We start from the raw sequence: 16,343 nt of genomic DNA, 5'->3' as shown, positions 1-16,343 counted from the left end.
TCTTACTGTTTCTAAGGCCTTGAGCCGAATCGAGAGGTTGAAAGAGGGAGAGAAAAATACATCTGGGCTAGTTTTATCTTTTATAGACATATAAATGGATGGAGGGGCTCCAAACATCAATTCAAAAGGGGTCAAACCAAAAGGGCCCGGGGAGTTTCGAACCCTGAATAAAGCATAAGGGAGAAGGGCTGTCCAATCGTTTCCACTGGTCTCTAAGGCTAATTTTGTTAAGGTCTCTTTTAATGTTCTATTCATACTCTCTACCTGTCCTGAACTCTGGGGCCTGTATGCACAGTGTAATTTCCAATTAATCCCCAGTTGTCTGGCCACTCCCTGACTTACCTGGGAGACAAAAGCAGGTCTGTTGTCTGACCCAATTACCTTAGGTACCCCAAAACGGAGCAGGATTACTTCTAGTATCTTCTTGGTTACCACGTTGGCAGTTTCATTTTTTGTAGGGAATGCTTCAACCCAGCCTGTAAAGGTGTCTATAAAGACTAGAAGATATTTATTTCCATCCTGGGCAGGCTTTACCTCCATAAAATCGGTTTCCCAATAGGTTCCAGGTCTATCTCCTCTCAAACGCCTTCCTTCTAGGGGCCTGTTGGACCCAGCATTAGTAAATGCACAAGCGCGGCAATTTTTGACTAGATTTTCGGCAGCCTTCTTTAATCCAGGAATAGAGTAAGGGGACCTATTAACCAATTCTAATAACTTTTTAGCCCCCAGATCGGTAAGGCAGTGTATATCAGCCAAATATTCCTGCCCCTCTTCTTCTTTGAGAGTTCTGTTGTCTGTCTCCTTGGTCTCTGACTGGGATTTAGTTTTCATCATCAGAGTAATGGGTCCATGAGCTGCTTTCTTTGCCTCCTGATCTGCCATTTGACTTCCTTTGTCTATGGGTCCGGTCCCTTTTTGGTGTCCTGGGCAATGTATTATTGCCACTTTATGGGGCAAGTGAACAGCCTCTAGCAGGCTAAGGATCTCTTCTTTATTTTTAATATCTTTTCCAGCAGATGTTAAGAGTTCACGCTGTCGGTATATTGCCCCATGGATATGTGCTGTAGCAAAGGCATACCGGCTGTCTGTGTAAATATTGATAACCTTTCCTTTTGCCAGCTTTAGGGCCTGGATCAGTGCGATGAGCTCCACTCTTTGGGCAAATGTGCCCTCAGGCAGACTGCTGGCCCATATGACGGCCTTTCCATCTACCACCACTGCCCCGGCCCTCCTCTTACCTTCTACCACGAAGCTGCTTCTGTCGGTATACCAAGTCATTGCCCCTGGCCATGGTTGGTCTATGAGGTCTGACCGAACTCCGGTTTCTTCTGCCAACACTTCCTCACATTTGTGTATAGGGGCTTCATCAGCCTTAGGTAACAGGGTAGCAGGATTGAGGATAGCCGGGGGGGGGGGGGGGTTTACTCGTTCAGTCAGCAATAGACTCTGGTAGTGAGTCATCCGGGCGTTGGTCATCCAGCGGTCTGGTGGCTGTCAGATAATGCTCTCAAGCGAGTGTGGGGCCACTATCGTAACACTCTGGCCCATAGTCAGCTTGTCAGCGTCTTTGACCAGTATAGCCATTGCTGCTACGGCTCGCAAACAGGAAGGCCACCCACTAGCCACAGGGTCCAGTTTCTTTGATAGGTAGGCCACCGGTCGTTTCCAAGGCCCCAAGGCCTGAGTTAGGACTCCTCTGGCCACGCCATTTTTCTCATCAATATATAGGATAAAAGGTTTACTTAGATCTGATAGGGCTAGTGCCGGGGCCTGTAGCAGCGCCTTCTTGAGAGTCTCAAAAGCCAATTGATGGTCTTTAGTCCAGGTGAACTCTCCTTTTTCTTTAGTTAAGGGGTGTAGCGGGGCTGTCATAGTCTCGAACCCTGCGATCCAAAGCCTACAGAACCCCGCAGTGCCCAGAAATTCTCTCACCTGACGAGATGTGGTCGGGATTGGAATCTGCATTACCGTCTGCTTCCTGGCCTCCGTGAGCCATCTCTGTCCATCTCCTAGGGGGTATCCCAAGTAAGTTACTTTCTTTTGACATAACTGTGCTTTCTTGGCTGAGATCCGGTACCCCAGTTCGCCTAGCTCGACCAGGAGGGTTTGAGTCCCGATTTCACAGTCTTTGTGGGTTTCTGCGACCAATAGAAGGTCATCAACATATTGTAAGAGAACATATTGTATTTTTGGCCCGAAAAGGGGCCAAGTCACGGTGCAAAGCCTCATCGAACAGTGTGGGTGAGTTTTTGAATCCTTGGGGCAGTCTCGTCCAAGTCAGCTGTCTGACTTGCCCACTGTCGGGATCGTGCCATTCAAAGGCGAACAAAGGTTGGCTGTTGGGATGTAATCTTAGACAAAAGAAAGCATCCTTGAGGTCTAAGACGGTGTACCAGATTCACTCAGATGGTAGCGTGCTGAGTAAGTTGTAGGGGTTTGGCACTGTAGGATGGATGTCTTAGACTCGCTTATTAACTTCTCTAAGATCTTGTACTGGGCGATAGTCATTAGTCCCTGGCTTTTTTACGGGGAGTAGGGGGGTGTTCCATGGAGACTTCCATGGAACCAGAATCCCTTGTTGAATGAGTCTGGTAATGTGAGGGCGTATGCCCTCCCTAGCTTCTCTACTCATGGGGTATTGTCGGACCCCAATGGGGGTGGCTCCAGACTTAAGCTCGATTACCACCGGGGGAACTTGCTTTGCCATTCCCATACCCCCCGTCTCGGCCCATACTTGAGGGAATCGGTCAAGCCAGTCTTGGATTCCCTCGGGAAGTCTCAGTTTATTTTGGTAGAGCCGGTATTCTTCTCCTAATTGTAGAGATAAGGTCAGGGCCCGAGGCTCTCCTACTCCCCAGGATACCTCTGGTTGGTGAGAGGCGAAAGTTATGTGTGCCTTTAATTTGGTTAGCAAGTCTCTTCCTAGCAGGGGCATAGGACACTCCGGTATGACTAGGAACGAATGAGTCACTCTGTTCCGTCCTAGATCCACTGTCCGGGAGGTGGTCCATGGGTACGATTTTTGCCCGGTGGCCCCAATCACTACAGTCTTTTCACCCCTTTTTAATTTTCCCAAAGGCGTCCACAGAACGGAAAACGCAGCACCTGTGTCGACTAGGAAATGTACAGGAGTCCCCTCCACGTCTAAAGTTACCCTAGGCTCGGGGAGGGGGGCCAAGCCCCGTCTCCCCTAGTCTTCGTGATCTCCTAGGGACAATACTTTCACCTCCTGCTTCCTCTTGGGGCATTCACGAGCCCAGTGACCGGTATCTTTGCAGATTCTACACTGGTTTCTTTCCTGGTGAGGTGGATCTCCTCTGGGCCTCCTTGGCCCCTGCCTTTTTCCATCTCCCAGGTTCCCTAGCTGTCTAGTCCTGTCTCTCCTTTCTCTCTCTCCTACAGCAGCCAGAATCCTAGTCAAAACTTTCTCTTGCCTCTGGTCCCTTCTATCTTCGTCTTCTCTCTTTTCTCTTTTCTCTCTCTCTAACTTCTCTTCCTCTGTCTCTCTCTTATGATACACTTTCTCTGCCTCTCTCACCACAGCTCTTATGGTGTAGTCCTGTACCCCCTCGATCCGTTGTAACTTCTTTCTAATGTCTGGGGCTGACTGCCCAATAAAAGCCATAATCACTGAAGTCCGTTGTCCCTCAGACGTAGGGTCAAATGGGGTATATCTACTATGTGCCTCTATAAGCCTCTCTAGAAAAACTGAAGGGGATTCTGTTGTTCCTTGCATGACCTCTCTTACCTTGGCCAGATTGGTGGGCCAACGTGCAGCACCTCTGAGACCCGCCACCTGAGCCCGGTGATAATTGGACAGTCGTTCCCTACCTTGTGCCGTGTTATAATCCCAATGGGGCCGGGTCAATGGGAATCCTTCCTCTATCTCGGACGGGGTCTGGACCGGTCGCCCGGCCTCGTCTCAGACATTTTTCTGAGCCTCGAGGAGAATCCTCTCCTTCTCCTCGATGGTGAAAAGGGTTTGTAGGAGCTGTTGGCAGTCGTCCCACATTGGCTGATGGGAATACATCAGTGACTCAATTAGGCTCGTGAGCACTGCAGGGTTCTCAGAGAAAGAGAGGTGGTTAGTCTTCCAGTTATAAAGATCGGAGGAGGAAATAGGCCAATACTGTAAGAGCTGTAAATTGTTTTGGTCAGTAGGGGGAGCCCCAACCACTCGGAGAGGGAATGCTATGGTCAAATCTGCTGGTCCTTCTGGGGAGGCTCCTCGCCGACTCCTCATTCCAGCTGAGGGCCCTCCTCCCCCAATTCCCGGGGCTTGAGCCATAGGAGGGGCAGAGGGCAGAGCCATGGGAGCGGCCGGGGGGTGGGGAGCTGGCGGGTAGGGAGGGAGCTGTTGGGAATCAGGCCACTCAGGAGGCTCTTCAATCTCGGGGTTGATCTTAGGGGTCGCGCAGGCAGTGGGCTGCACTCGCTCCCCTCCTCCTCCTCCTCCTGAGGTTTCGGTTTTGTTTTGTCCTTCACATCATCTTCCTCGGGCCATCAGGATCTTAGTGCTGGGACGAAGGGGTGGGATGAATGGACGGACCCACTGGGGTGGGGGATCGTGCCAAATCTTCCCATACTACGATGTATGGCTGCTGATCTGGGTGGGATCCCGCTCCTTCCTGAAAAACAATAGCCTTGATGGTAGGTAAGTCAAAAGTCCCCTGGGAAGGCCATCCCACACCAAACGTGGGCCATTCCGAGGAACAATAATTCAACCAGGGTTATTTTTTGACTATCACTGATAGATTCCATCCTCTCGCCCTAACGTCCGTCCAATGGTCTTGAGTTAGAGGCAGAGGGGTTGTAACAGTCTGACCCATAATAAAGAACAAGTACAGGGACAACACAAAGACAGAGACAAAAATCACCAACACGTTCAGACACTCTCGCCCACATTCGGACTTATAGAGCCAGCCAAACGCTATCTCAGATGGGGTAGTATTCTGTGTCCACTCCCACCTGGGTAGAAGGAGCCCTCTGTCTCCTTGGTTCCAGAAACCCACAGCCAGGTCCTCCTGACTGCCCACAGCCAGGCTCTCCCGACTGTTCTCCTCCCGTGGAACGTCTTCCAGGGCTGCAGCTTGCGGGGCCCGGGGCGTTGCCCCTTCCGAGGCCAGAGGATCCTTACAGACCGCAGAGGCAGCTGCACAAAGTGGGATTCCACGTCTACTCTCTTAGCACTGACCAGAGTGAGATTCCACGTCCACTCTCTTAGCACTGACCGGTACCGAGACACACATAAACACACGGCGGCCGCACTCTTACATTCACCACTCACACCTCCAAGGGGCCTTCGGATCCCCAGGGGCTACGCACTGATCCCAGATGAGCCCCCAAATGAAAGAACCTAGCTCGAGTCTCAGGATGGCGCGCCCCAGGAAACACGAGAGACCTGCTTGATGTAAAAGCAAGAGGCAGTTTATTATAACGAAGCTCTGGGCCGACATGTGTCTCTCGCAGGAGACAGAGGAGTCGACCCTGAAACTCAAAAATCAGGGGTTTATATAGGGAAAGCTAGGGGGTTTGGCCCGGTTACACACAATTGGCTGTTTCAAACAGTGGCGGCTAATTTCCAGCGAGGCTGTAAGTGATTGGCTCATTCAAACATAGCAGTGAGATTACAACACAGCAAAAGAGTATGTGCTGACTGGGGCGTTCGGGATTTTAGAAGCCAGGGGCTTATCAGGCCTTGAAGGACATATGGTTAAAGTGTGACTCTGAGTAAACTGGGGGAGATGGCCTCCTGCCAGATGGCTTATGGGTCAGTCCTGATAACTCGGGCTGGTTTCTGCATTCCTTTTCTTTATCTTTATGGTCTGTTAGTCCTGGCGGCAGGGCGGGCCCCGTCGTGCCTGGACTTGCCTGGGCCTGCCTTTCACGGTTTTCTTAGCCCTGAGTCTGTGAATTTTGAAACTTACTCTTTACTTTAAATCTATATCCTTTCACATACACATAAAATAAACAAGTGAAAGAAACTTAAAAATAAACAGAATAATGCAAGAGCTGGCAAGATGGCTCAGCAGGTAAAAGTGTTTGTTCCACAAGCCTGACAACCCAAGTTTAGTGGCCCAGCACCCAGAAAAAAGAGCAACTCCTGAGAGCTGACCTCTGTCCTCGTCATGAATGCGTGTGCCTGCAGAAATGCACAGGTAGGCACACAGACACACAGACACACAGACACACACACACACACACACACACACACACACAGGCTACATGAAAATAAACATTATTTTTTAAAGACTAATTAAACAGCTAGGCAGTTGTGGCACAACTTTTAATCCCAGCACTTGGGAGGCAATTACATGTGGATCTCAGTGAGTTCAAGGCCAGGCTGGTCTATAGAGTGAGTTCCAGGACAGCTAAAGCTGCACAGAGAAACCCTGTTGGGGATTTGGCCTCAACTGAACAATGAAGGGGAAATGACAGAAAGAAATGACAGGGACAGGATGGAAAGACAGCTGCAGGATCTGGTCCCCTGGCTTGATGGTTTCCTTTCCCAACAAAGTAGAAAGGCATTACTAGGGAGAGAACCAGAAGACAACAGAAACTTCAGAGGGGTGGGCTAAGAATGTATGATTGACAGGCTTCACAGGGATGGCTGCCAGAGAACAATCAAACTTCCTGGGGCTCAAGAGATGACTCAGAGGTTAAGAGAGCTATGAGGTTAAAAGCTTCAAGAGGAATCTGGTTCAATTCCCAGCACCCACATGGCAGTTAGCAGCTGTCTGTAACTCTAGTTCTAGGGGATCTGACACAGACAGACAAGCAAAAGAACACCAAGGCACATAAAGGAAAAAAAAAGGAATCACCAAAAGAAATTTTAATGGAGGGAAAAAAGGAAAAAGAAAACACTTTCTAGGAATTCTCACCGACGAAGCTTATAGAGAGCTGTCTTTTTTTTAAGTTTATTAAAATTTCGGTTTTTGAAGCTCAAGGTAGGACAAGCTCTCTGTTTTGAGTAATTCTCTTTTTTCAAATAAAGCCCCACAGCTTACCTAGCCTGGTCTTTGCAATACAGATCTGATTGATCCATGTGATTACAAACATAAGGTCCGACCAAATGTTAAACAAGGTGAATCTCAAGAGAGAGAGAAAAAGAATAAAGTTTTGTTTTTTTTTAATTTTTTTAAGAAAACCAGACTCTAAGACAAATGCAGCAGAGATTAAAACTCACTGGGATGGGGCTCTGAAGATTTAGGGGTAATCCTTGAATAATCCTTAGAAATAGATACCTCTGGTGCCAATCAGATGAAAGGGATTGGATGGATTTTTCCATCACACATGGCAACAAAGCCTGTGTAGGGACTGGAAAGATATCAGTGCTCTTCACAGGGTCATGGAGGCACAGTTCTGGAGACAGGCAGGAGAAAAAGCAACATCAGTTACAGAAGTGACCCTTCTGCTCCAAGGACACCACTCCTCTGGTTATGAGGAGTAGGAGGCAGGCCTGGAAGCATGGCCGGTGTAGAGAGAGCACTTGCCTAGGATGTGCAAGACTTTGGATTTCATCCCAGCATTATGGAATAAAGGAAAGAAACTTCAAGAGGCAGAAAGCAAGGGACCAACTGTGAGTTAATGACTACAGAGACACGGTGTTTGATGTTTGGTTGGTTGGTTTTTTGAGACATGTTTGACAATCATGGAACTCTGTAGACCAGGCTGTCCTCGAACTCAGAGATCCACCTGCCAGAGGACAGGGATTAAAGGCGTGAACCACCAAGGCCTGGCTGTCAGGATTATTCTTTAAAAAGCAATACACTCTTTTAACCACCGAACCTTCTCTGCCACCCCTTCTGTTTTTACCCTAAATTCATTTTAACTTACGTAGTTGTTTTCACTGTAATACAGGGTAACTTTACAATCTTCCTGCCTCTGCCTCCTACATCCCTGTGCCACCTGGCCCAGCTACAACAGGTGACTTTTGGAACAAGGAGGAAGAGCATCCTCAATTTCTATCTGCATCTGCACCTGAAGGTGGCAAGGTGAAGTCAAATAAGCCCTTTTCTTTTGGTGTTTTGGAGTACAATGTCACCATGTTTGTTCAGCCTGGCTAAGAACTCACAGTGTTAAGCCACACTGCCCTCAGACTCATTAGCTCAGCTTCTAAAAGGTCACGGCAAGAGGCATGTGCCACCGTGTCCAGTTGGCTTCGTTATGTCTCAACTATATTAACACCAACCACGGTCAGTCATAGGAGGGCGTAAAATAAATAGTTTTAAAGAACAAGGAAGAAGATTCAAGGAGGAAAAGTGTCAGGGTCCCCGGAACTCTCTTATGTAGACCAGGTTGGCTTCAAATTCACAGAGATCTGCCTGCCTCTGCCTCCCAAGTGTTGGGGCTAACCACACCCAGCTACAGGATATTTCTTTGCAAGGCTTATGGTAGCGTCGCAAAGTTGTGATTGTTCTGTATATGAAATTTACTTAACAATGAATGTCACGATGTTCATTAGTGCATGAGTGCATTGGCTTTCTGTGGAACTACTTGATAGCTGCATTATATTTTAATTTTTTTTTTCGCGTCAAACCCTGGACCTGTGTATACTATCATTCAGCTACATACACCCACAGTCTTCTATTTTTTTAAAAAAAATACTTTTTTAAAATCTGTGTGTGTGCTTGTGTGTGTGTGTCTGTGTCTGTGTGTGCAAACAAGTGTTTGGGAACCCACAGAGGCTAGAAGGGATTAACCATTCCCTTGGATTTTTCAGATGTCCTGTATAGGTACTGGGATATGAGCTTCTGCAAGACCAAGCTCTTGACTGCTGAGCCATCTCTCCAGCCCCCTAGTTTGTGTGTTTGCTTTAAACCCATTCATACAGTATAAAATCTCACTGTTTTCGATGTGCCAGAAGATGCTTGGATCCATGCATGTTTTGTAATGTTCAAATGGGGAAATAACCTACTCCTCAGACATTCATCATTTCTTTGTTGTGAAAACATTCAAAAATCCTTTCTTCCATACAGGTAATATTTTGCATTTGTCACAAAGTATTTCTGAGATGCAAAAAGTTGTGATAATGAAATGAACACTGTACCAGCACTGAGATTATCAAATAAGGTATCAGGGTTTAAGGGTGAGACTCAGCGGTACACTGTGTGCTCAGCACACAGAAGGCCGTAGGCTCACTCCTCACAGAGAGGGACAGAGACAGAGACTCATGGGTGGATGGCTGCGTGAGTGGGGCAGTATTACCCAGAAAGTCTTATCCTTGGTGTATTCCTCCTTACTTGCATTTCCCTCCGCTATTATCTCACTTATTCACTTTCTGAAAGTTCTGACTGTTCAGCAGTACATTATATATACGTTCAGCACATAATACACTGGCGTGTGTGTGTGTGCGCGTGCGGTTCTAAGAAATATGCAGCACTATTCACACACTTCAGTCCTTCTGTTTGCCTTCTAGGCATGTCTGTGGGATTTGCCCATGTTGGTTATTCATATTTGTCACTTCTGTCTTGTCAAATAAACATTTAATAATTGTGTTTGTGTTCTCCAGTTGTCCAATAAAGAAGTAAATGAAATATCCCTTAGCATACTGTACTTTATTCCTTCTTTAGGACCATTTCTAAGTATAGGCATCAGAGATAATCTGTCAAACCTTAGGAGACATTTTGCCATACTGCTTTCCAAAAGGTCTGTGCAGGTTTGATGTTGTGTACATACATACACACACATGCACACACACACATCCAGATAAACATATGAGAGGGGGGAGCGGGAGGGGGAGGGAGAGGGGGAGGAGGAGAGGGAGAAGGAGAGGGAGAGGGAGAGAGGGAGGGAGAGGGACAGAGTGGGAGGGGGAGAGGGAGAGGGAGAAGAAGTCAGTTCACAGTTCACTTTCCCCTTTTCATTCAGTCCAAGACTCCCGCCCATGGAAAAGCACCACCCCCATTTAGGATGACACCTCAGCTGACTTAATCCAGATACTCTTTCACAGATGTGCCTAGAGATGTGTTTCAATGGTGATTCGGGTCTCACCAAGTTGGCAATCGAGATGATTCATCACAAACCTCTTGCTGCATCTTTACATGAGTGTGGTTGGGAGCTGGGATCGGTGCCTTCACAGGGACCAACAGAGGATAGGCTGGCTTCTTTATACTAATCCACTCTCATGGTAACTATTCCAGTCCTCCCCAGTTCCAACCAGTCCCCAGGAGATGCCATCAATCCTCTCTGAGGCCAAGCTTCCGATGACCTCATTACTTACTTCAGGCTACTCAGGTGAGAGATTGCACCTCCTTCCAGCAGGGCTAACACTGAGCACTCAGCCTGCATGCATCACATGAACCTTGACGGGTCAAAGCACTCTTCCAAAGCCTAGCACTTCAGTTTTCAATTTCTGGAGTGTTTATCAAACTCAGGAGCCTGCGTATACCAGGAAAGGGCCCTACCACTGAGCTTTTGTCCCGGCCCCTTCCTTTATTTATTTTATAAGCTGGAGGAGGGGTGGACTCAGGGTCTTGTGTGTGCTAGGTAAGCTTTCTACACTTAGACCGTTAGCTCCACTGCTTATATTGTTTCTTAAGACAATAACCGGCACACAGAGCTACACAGAGAAACCCTGTCTTAAAAAACAAAACGACAGAGAACAATAACTAGCAGTTCAACTTTAAATGTCCAATAAAAGCCTTTCAAAGAACAAACAAACAAACAGACAAACAAACAAAGCTGTCAGCCTGGCAGTGGTGCTGTGAGCAGAAGCAGGCAGATCTCTGTAGCTCTAAGAACCAGCCTTGTCATCCTAGTGAGTTCCACTACAGCCAGGGCTGTATAGGGAGATCCTGTCTCAAAGCAAACAAACAAACAACCCCAAAACACCCCAGCAACAACAATAACAGCAAATCTTTCAAATTACACTTACTCCACTGCCCAATCGTGTACAAATTGGCACTCATGTATTATTATTATTATTATTATTATTATTATTATTATTATTATTATTATTATTACATTATTCCAGTTTTTCTTGCTCTGTTTTGTTTGTTTTTGCATTTGTCTGTTTTTGTTGTTGCTGTTGTTTTGTTTTGTATTGTTTTTGGTGGTGGGAGGTTTCTTTGATAGTGTCTGTCTGTATAGCCCAGGCTGTCCTGGAACTTAGGCTGTGGATCATGCTGGCCTCACCAGGAGATCCACTTGCCTCTGCCTTTCATTTGCTGGGGTTAAAGGCGAGCATCACCAGCACCCGGCTTATTTTTACTTTCTTATTTTTATTTTTTAAACAACAACAACAAACCCCAAGATCTTGCTGTGTAGTCCAGGCTAGCCCTGAATTTCTGATTTTTCTATTGATGCTTCCAAAATGCTGGAACTGTAGGCATGCACTGCCCTATCCAGTGACTTGTTATTTCTCAATTTCTTCTGTTCTGAAGCACAGACATTTCTACAGTCTTAAAGTAAAGACTGACCTTTAAAAAAATCTTCAAGATGTAGGCTGAGGGAATCAGTGATTCCACTTGGGAAAAGGTAAAAATCATCATTCGTTTGCCATCCTTATGCCTCCACCAACACAAAGAACGATGGAGGAATTAGAAGTCCTGGAAGCCTTATTGAAGGACAAAGCAGCTGTCCACCTAACGGGAGGTCTGTGTTGAATGCTCACATCCCATTCAGGCCGGAAGCACGTGCTAGAGTGTGTAAGAATGAGGACATGGCCTTTCGGACAGCAGAGAGGTGAACAGTGAGACATCAAGCTACAGGTTGTGAGTCGGGTCTCTTAGGACCTGCCAAGGAAAATGGATTTTCTTGCACAGCAACTGACAGCCTTAAATTTATTTGTCTTGTTACCTTGGGTAGGCCCATAAGTCAGCAGCCATCTTTAAAATGCACAGAGAGGGCTAGGGAAGTGTAGTTCAGTGGTAAAGTACTAGCATAGGATGTGTGAGAGCGGGAGGTTTGAATCCTGGGACTACAGATGTAAAAATAATTAAAGAAGATGTGTTTGGGGCCAGGCATAGCGTCTGCTTCTATAATGCTGACACTGAGGAAGCTGAGGCAGGAGGATCAGTACAAGCACTGCCTGGGCTACACAGTGAGATTCTATCTCCAAACACACGCATACTGGGCTAGAGAGATGACTCAGCAGTTAAGAACCCTGACTGCTCTTCCAGAGGACCTGGGTTCAACTCCCAGCACCCACACGGCAGCTCACAACAGTTTGTAACTCCAAGATCTGAGACCCTCACACAGACATAACATGCAGGCAAAACATGAATGCACATAAAATAAAAATAAATAAGCTATTAAAACACACACATGCATAAATACATAGGCTAGTTAGTTCAAATTATTTTCAAAAGACTGATTTGAGACAGGGATGCTGCTCAGTAACTGCGGCTCCCTATGGTTTGCAGTGATCCCTGAATCTGAGCCATGGTCCTGGGAAAGTAAACAAAGCATACAAAAAGTCTTGTTCTGCTGTTGTCTTATTTGCAATGGAAATATGCATTTTGTCTTTAAGTTACAAAACAAACAGTGCATTAGAAAGATAATTAAGGAGGCGTAGGACCCAGATGGGGTCAAGGAAAGGCATGTGGAGAGCAGCAAACACGGAGAGACTGATTGCCCTAGTTTGGGAAAGCTGTGAGAGCTGTGAGGCAGGTCTGATATTACAAGGTGTCATGCCATGCTCTGTGGGAAGACGAAGCTGAACAAGACAGGGCCCCTGGTGTCAAGGATGAACGAGAGAGAATGCCAGGTTCTACACTTGCTTACCCCAGCAGACCTCCCATTGGGACGGTGGTGCAGAGAGACATGAATAAGAGAAGGTGGGGTTTTATTAAAAATCCTGGTGCATGTAAAATTCCAGAATGTGGACACATTTGCTCCATCAACCTAAGTCATGTCCTGTGTCTCCCTAGAATCAGTCTGAGCCCCAGCTGCCTGTGTTATGACAAATCAAACAAAGCAAGGTGATGGGAGAGGCACACGCAATGGCTGCCTGGACTTCTCAATGGATGTGATTTCAGAAAATGCTCGCTGATTCAGAGGCAAGAGGGAAGATTCTGCGAGACTGTCAGAGTCCAAGGGGCGAAAGACTCTCCCGTGGCCAGCTGGCTCATGTACCACGTTCGCTACGTCCAGACTGAAATCTCATCTCAGACTAGAAGGCACAAATGAGTCATGTGAGTCATTTCCGGGGCTTGATATCCTGAACTAGGTGACAAAAAGACCAGCCACTCTTTCCCTGGCCCAAGGCCCCATTATTCACCTGATTTATTGCAAGGATCATAGCCTGGGCTGGATAAAAAGGCATCCGTGTTCAAGAAAGCAAATAACCAGTGAGCCCTCATCCCATGGGAGAAAAATGGTGGGATGTAGACTAGGATTAGGCTGAATGCTGGCTTTGTCTGGGCAGCATGGCTGCCTGAAAGTTAGTTAACCTTTTACAGACAGAGGTTTCTCACTTCTGAGATGAGATCTCTCTCTCTCTCTCTCTCTCTCTCTCTCTCTCTCTCTCTCTCTCTCTGAACGCACACACACACACACACACACACACACACCAAGGCTTGTGTGTGAATGTCCACACCTATTCATAGCTAAGCAGCAGAAATGTGCTTAGTGAAAGAAGCCAGCCAAAGGAGAACGCACAGCTTGGGAGTCCATTTACATAGGAAACACAACATGACCAGGCGGGGGACAAGGGACCAAGAGTGACAGCAAATGCGTTGAGGAATCATTGATGGTGACATCTTCTGGTATACAAATTGTACTGTAATGAAGCCTTTGGGAGGGGTGGGGTGGCAGCAAGATGGCTCAGTGAGTGATGATTCTCACCACCAAGCTTGATGATTGAGCTGGAGCCCCAGAACCTACACTGTGTAAGGAGATCTGCATCCTGGGAGTTGTTCCACATGTATGCTGTGGAGATCAAAATAATAAGATGTTTTCAAAGAAAAACTAAAAGCCCGCCAGTAGGCAGTAAGTGCTCAATGCTATAATGAGTAGTGCTACAATATAGCAAACATTCTAGAAGCATTTGTTGGAAAGCAAACATTTCTTTCAGCATAATGTATGCCTTAGTTTGATTTCACCTCTCCCTTTTTGCTTCCTTTGCTCCCCTCCCTTCTTTCCTCTCCTACTTCCTTCCTGTGCTAGGACTTTGAGCTACATAATTCATATACATACGTTGTATGATATACAATTTTGTGTATATTTATTTGATGTGTATGAGTATTTCAAATATACATATACATATACATATACATATACATATACATATACATATACATATACATGCACTTCCTGCACACCTAGCACCCTGTGGAGACCCTGGAACTGGACTTACAGACAGTTGTAAACTACCATGTGGATACTGGAAACTGAATCCAGGTCTTCTGGCCAGTGCCACCTGCTCTTACCACCCAGTCATCTTCTCTCCAGCCCCTCACACTACTTCCCTCTATTTTTACTACTTTGGATATATGTTACTTTTAAATATACAAAGGGCATAATTTTATTTCTACTTACTTAGTTTCAGATTCTGAAAAGCCCAATATCATGGTGCTGGCAAATTCAGCGTCTGGTGAGGGGCTACTCTCTGCTTCTCTTTTCTCTGCTTCTGTTTTCTTTTCTGAGACTGGATTTCTCTATGTAGCCCTGGATGTTCTGGAACTTTCACTGTAGACTAGGTTAGCCTAGAACTCAGATAACTCCCTGCTTTTGTCCCACCCTTCCCCAGGCACAGTGCTGAAATTAAAGGCCACCAGTGCCCAGCGAGATTAAAGAGTTTTTCATATGCTTTTTACTATGAAGAAATAAGTTAGAAATTCAGGAAAATCTCGGGATCAGAGTAAAGAAAACGTAACTGTGCAATAATTCAGTGCCAGAAACAGCAGGAGTAGACACAGTTTAACAGTCTGAGACCTTCTAGAGCATTCAGCAAACCAGCAAGCCCTCAGTGATGATTTAACTCTTAATTTCAAGCTAGACTCAGTTTCAAGTGCTGTCTTGGATGGACTGAGGGTGTTGCTCAATGGTAGAGAACTTGTTTAGTGTGTAGAAGACCTAGGGTTCCATTTGTAGTATCACGAAACAAACAAAATTGTGTTCCAGTAGTTGGGTGCATCAGTAAATTTTAATGTCTTATATCCATTTTGTGTGTGTGTGTGTGTGTGTGTGTGTGTGTGTGTGTGTGTGTGTGCATGCTGCATTCATGAATGTGGAGATGTCCATGCCTTTGCATGCAGAGGACAGAGTATGACACTGAGAGTTATGACACTGAGAGTTTCCCTCTCTCTGTCCATCTTATTGCCATGAGCCAGGTCTCTCACTTGAACCAGAAGCTCACCCATTTTGGCTAGCCAGGCTAGCCAGTGAGACAATCCACTTGTCTTCCTCTGGCATTGCTAGAGTTACAGACACTTATATCCATCCTGGACTTTACACTGGTACATGGGACTTGAATGCAGGTCCTCCTTTTGCAAAACAAATACTCTCAAGCCTTTACACCATCTCCCAGCCATCTCATCCACATTTCTTCTTTAGAACATGCAAATAGGAAACAAAGTTTTTGGTTTTGTTTCTTGAGACAGTTTTTCTCTGTATGGACCAGGCTGACCTGGAATTCACTTTGTAGACCAGAAGATAGAAACTTCTATCCTATGTATTACAGAATGGCTTTTATAAAGGTGGATTAAACAAGAAAGCCATTTATAAACAATAAATTTACAACCATCAAGTCTAGGGAGCAGAACATTGTATTATTCTTCACTGACTAATGCTTTTTCATAACCAAAAAAGCCACAAATTTAATATGCTCCTCTGTGAATTAGGACCATGTCTAAATCATGAACGAACTGTCCTGTGGAACAATCCATTCATCGTCTTTACAATTGAGTTAAGAGTGTGGTAATTTACACTGGTTGTGTAGATGCCCATAAGATAAGTTACTAAGGACCATTCCTAAGTACAGACACAATGCAGCCCTCATTCTTCTCCTCGTTTTTCTCCATAGTGGTTCTTTAATGCTCCTCATTTAATGTTATTTATTTGGTTTTTAAAGTAAATAGCACAATAGGAAATGTCAAAAGGGTATACAGAGCTACAAAAGAAAACATCCCTTTCTCTTTCTACACCTCCTCATTTTTTCCCGACCCACCCCTTTCACAGAAAATCATGACTAATGATTTCGTATGTATACTTTCAGACTTAATCTCAGTCATGCATGGATATAAATGTACATGTTCTCCTACTTTCACTTTTCTCCTCAAACATTCTAAGCAAGGACTCTACTACAAAGACTCCCGTTTTAACTAAAAGTAGGTATTGCACTTGGTTTTGCATGTGTGTATGAGTGTGTGGAGGTCAGAGGTCAACCTGCCAGACTTGAT

General features: G+C 45.9%; 1 pseudogene; it reads right to left on the bottom strand.

Moving 5' to 3' along the window:
* Window positions 1–3,011, bottom strand: part of LOC134479833 (nucleolar RNA helicase 2-like) — a 33,701-nt pseudogene extending 30,690 nt beyond the window's left edge.
* Window positions 3,012–16,343: the final 13,332 nt, after the last annotated feature.

The sequence above is a fragment of the Rattus norvegicus genome, chromosome 7 (assembly GCF_021556685.1).
Source record: "Rattus norvegicus strain SHRSP/BbbUtx chromosome 7, alternate assembly SHRSP_T2T, whole genome shotgun sequence".
Taxonomy (NCBI): Eukaryota; Metazoa; Chordata; class Mammalia; order Rodentia; family Muridae; genus Rattus; species Rattus norvegicus.
This window is presented reverse-complemented; position numbering and strand designations above follow the sequence as displayed.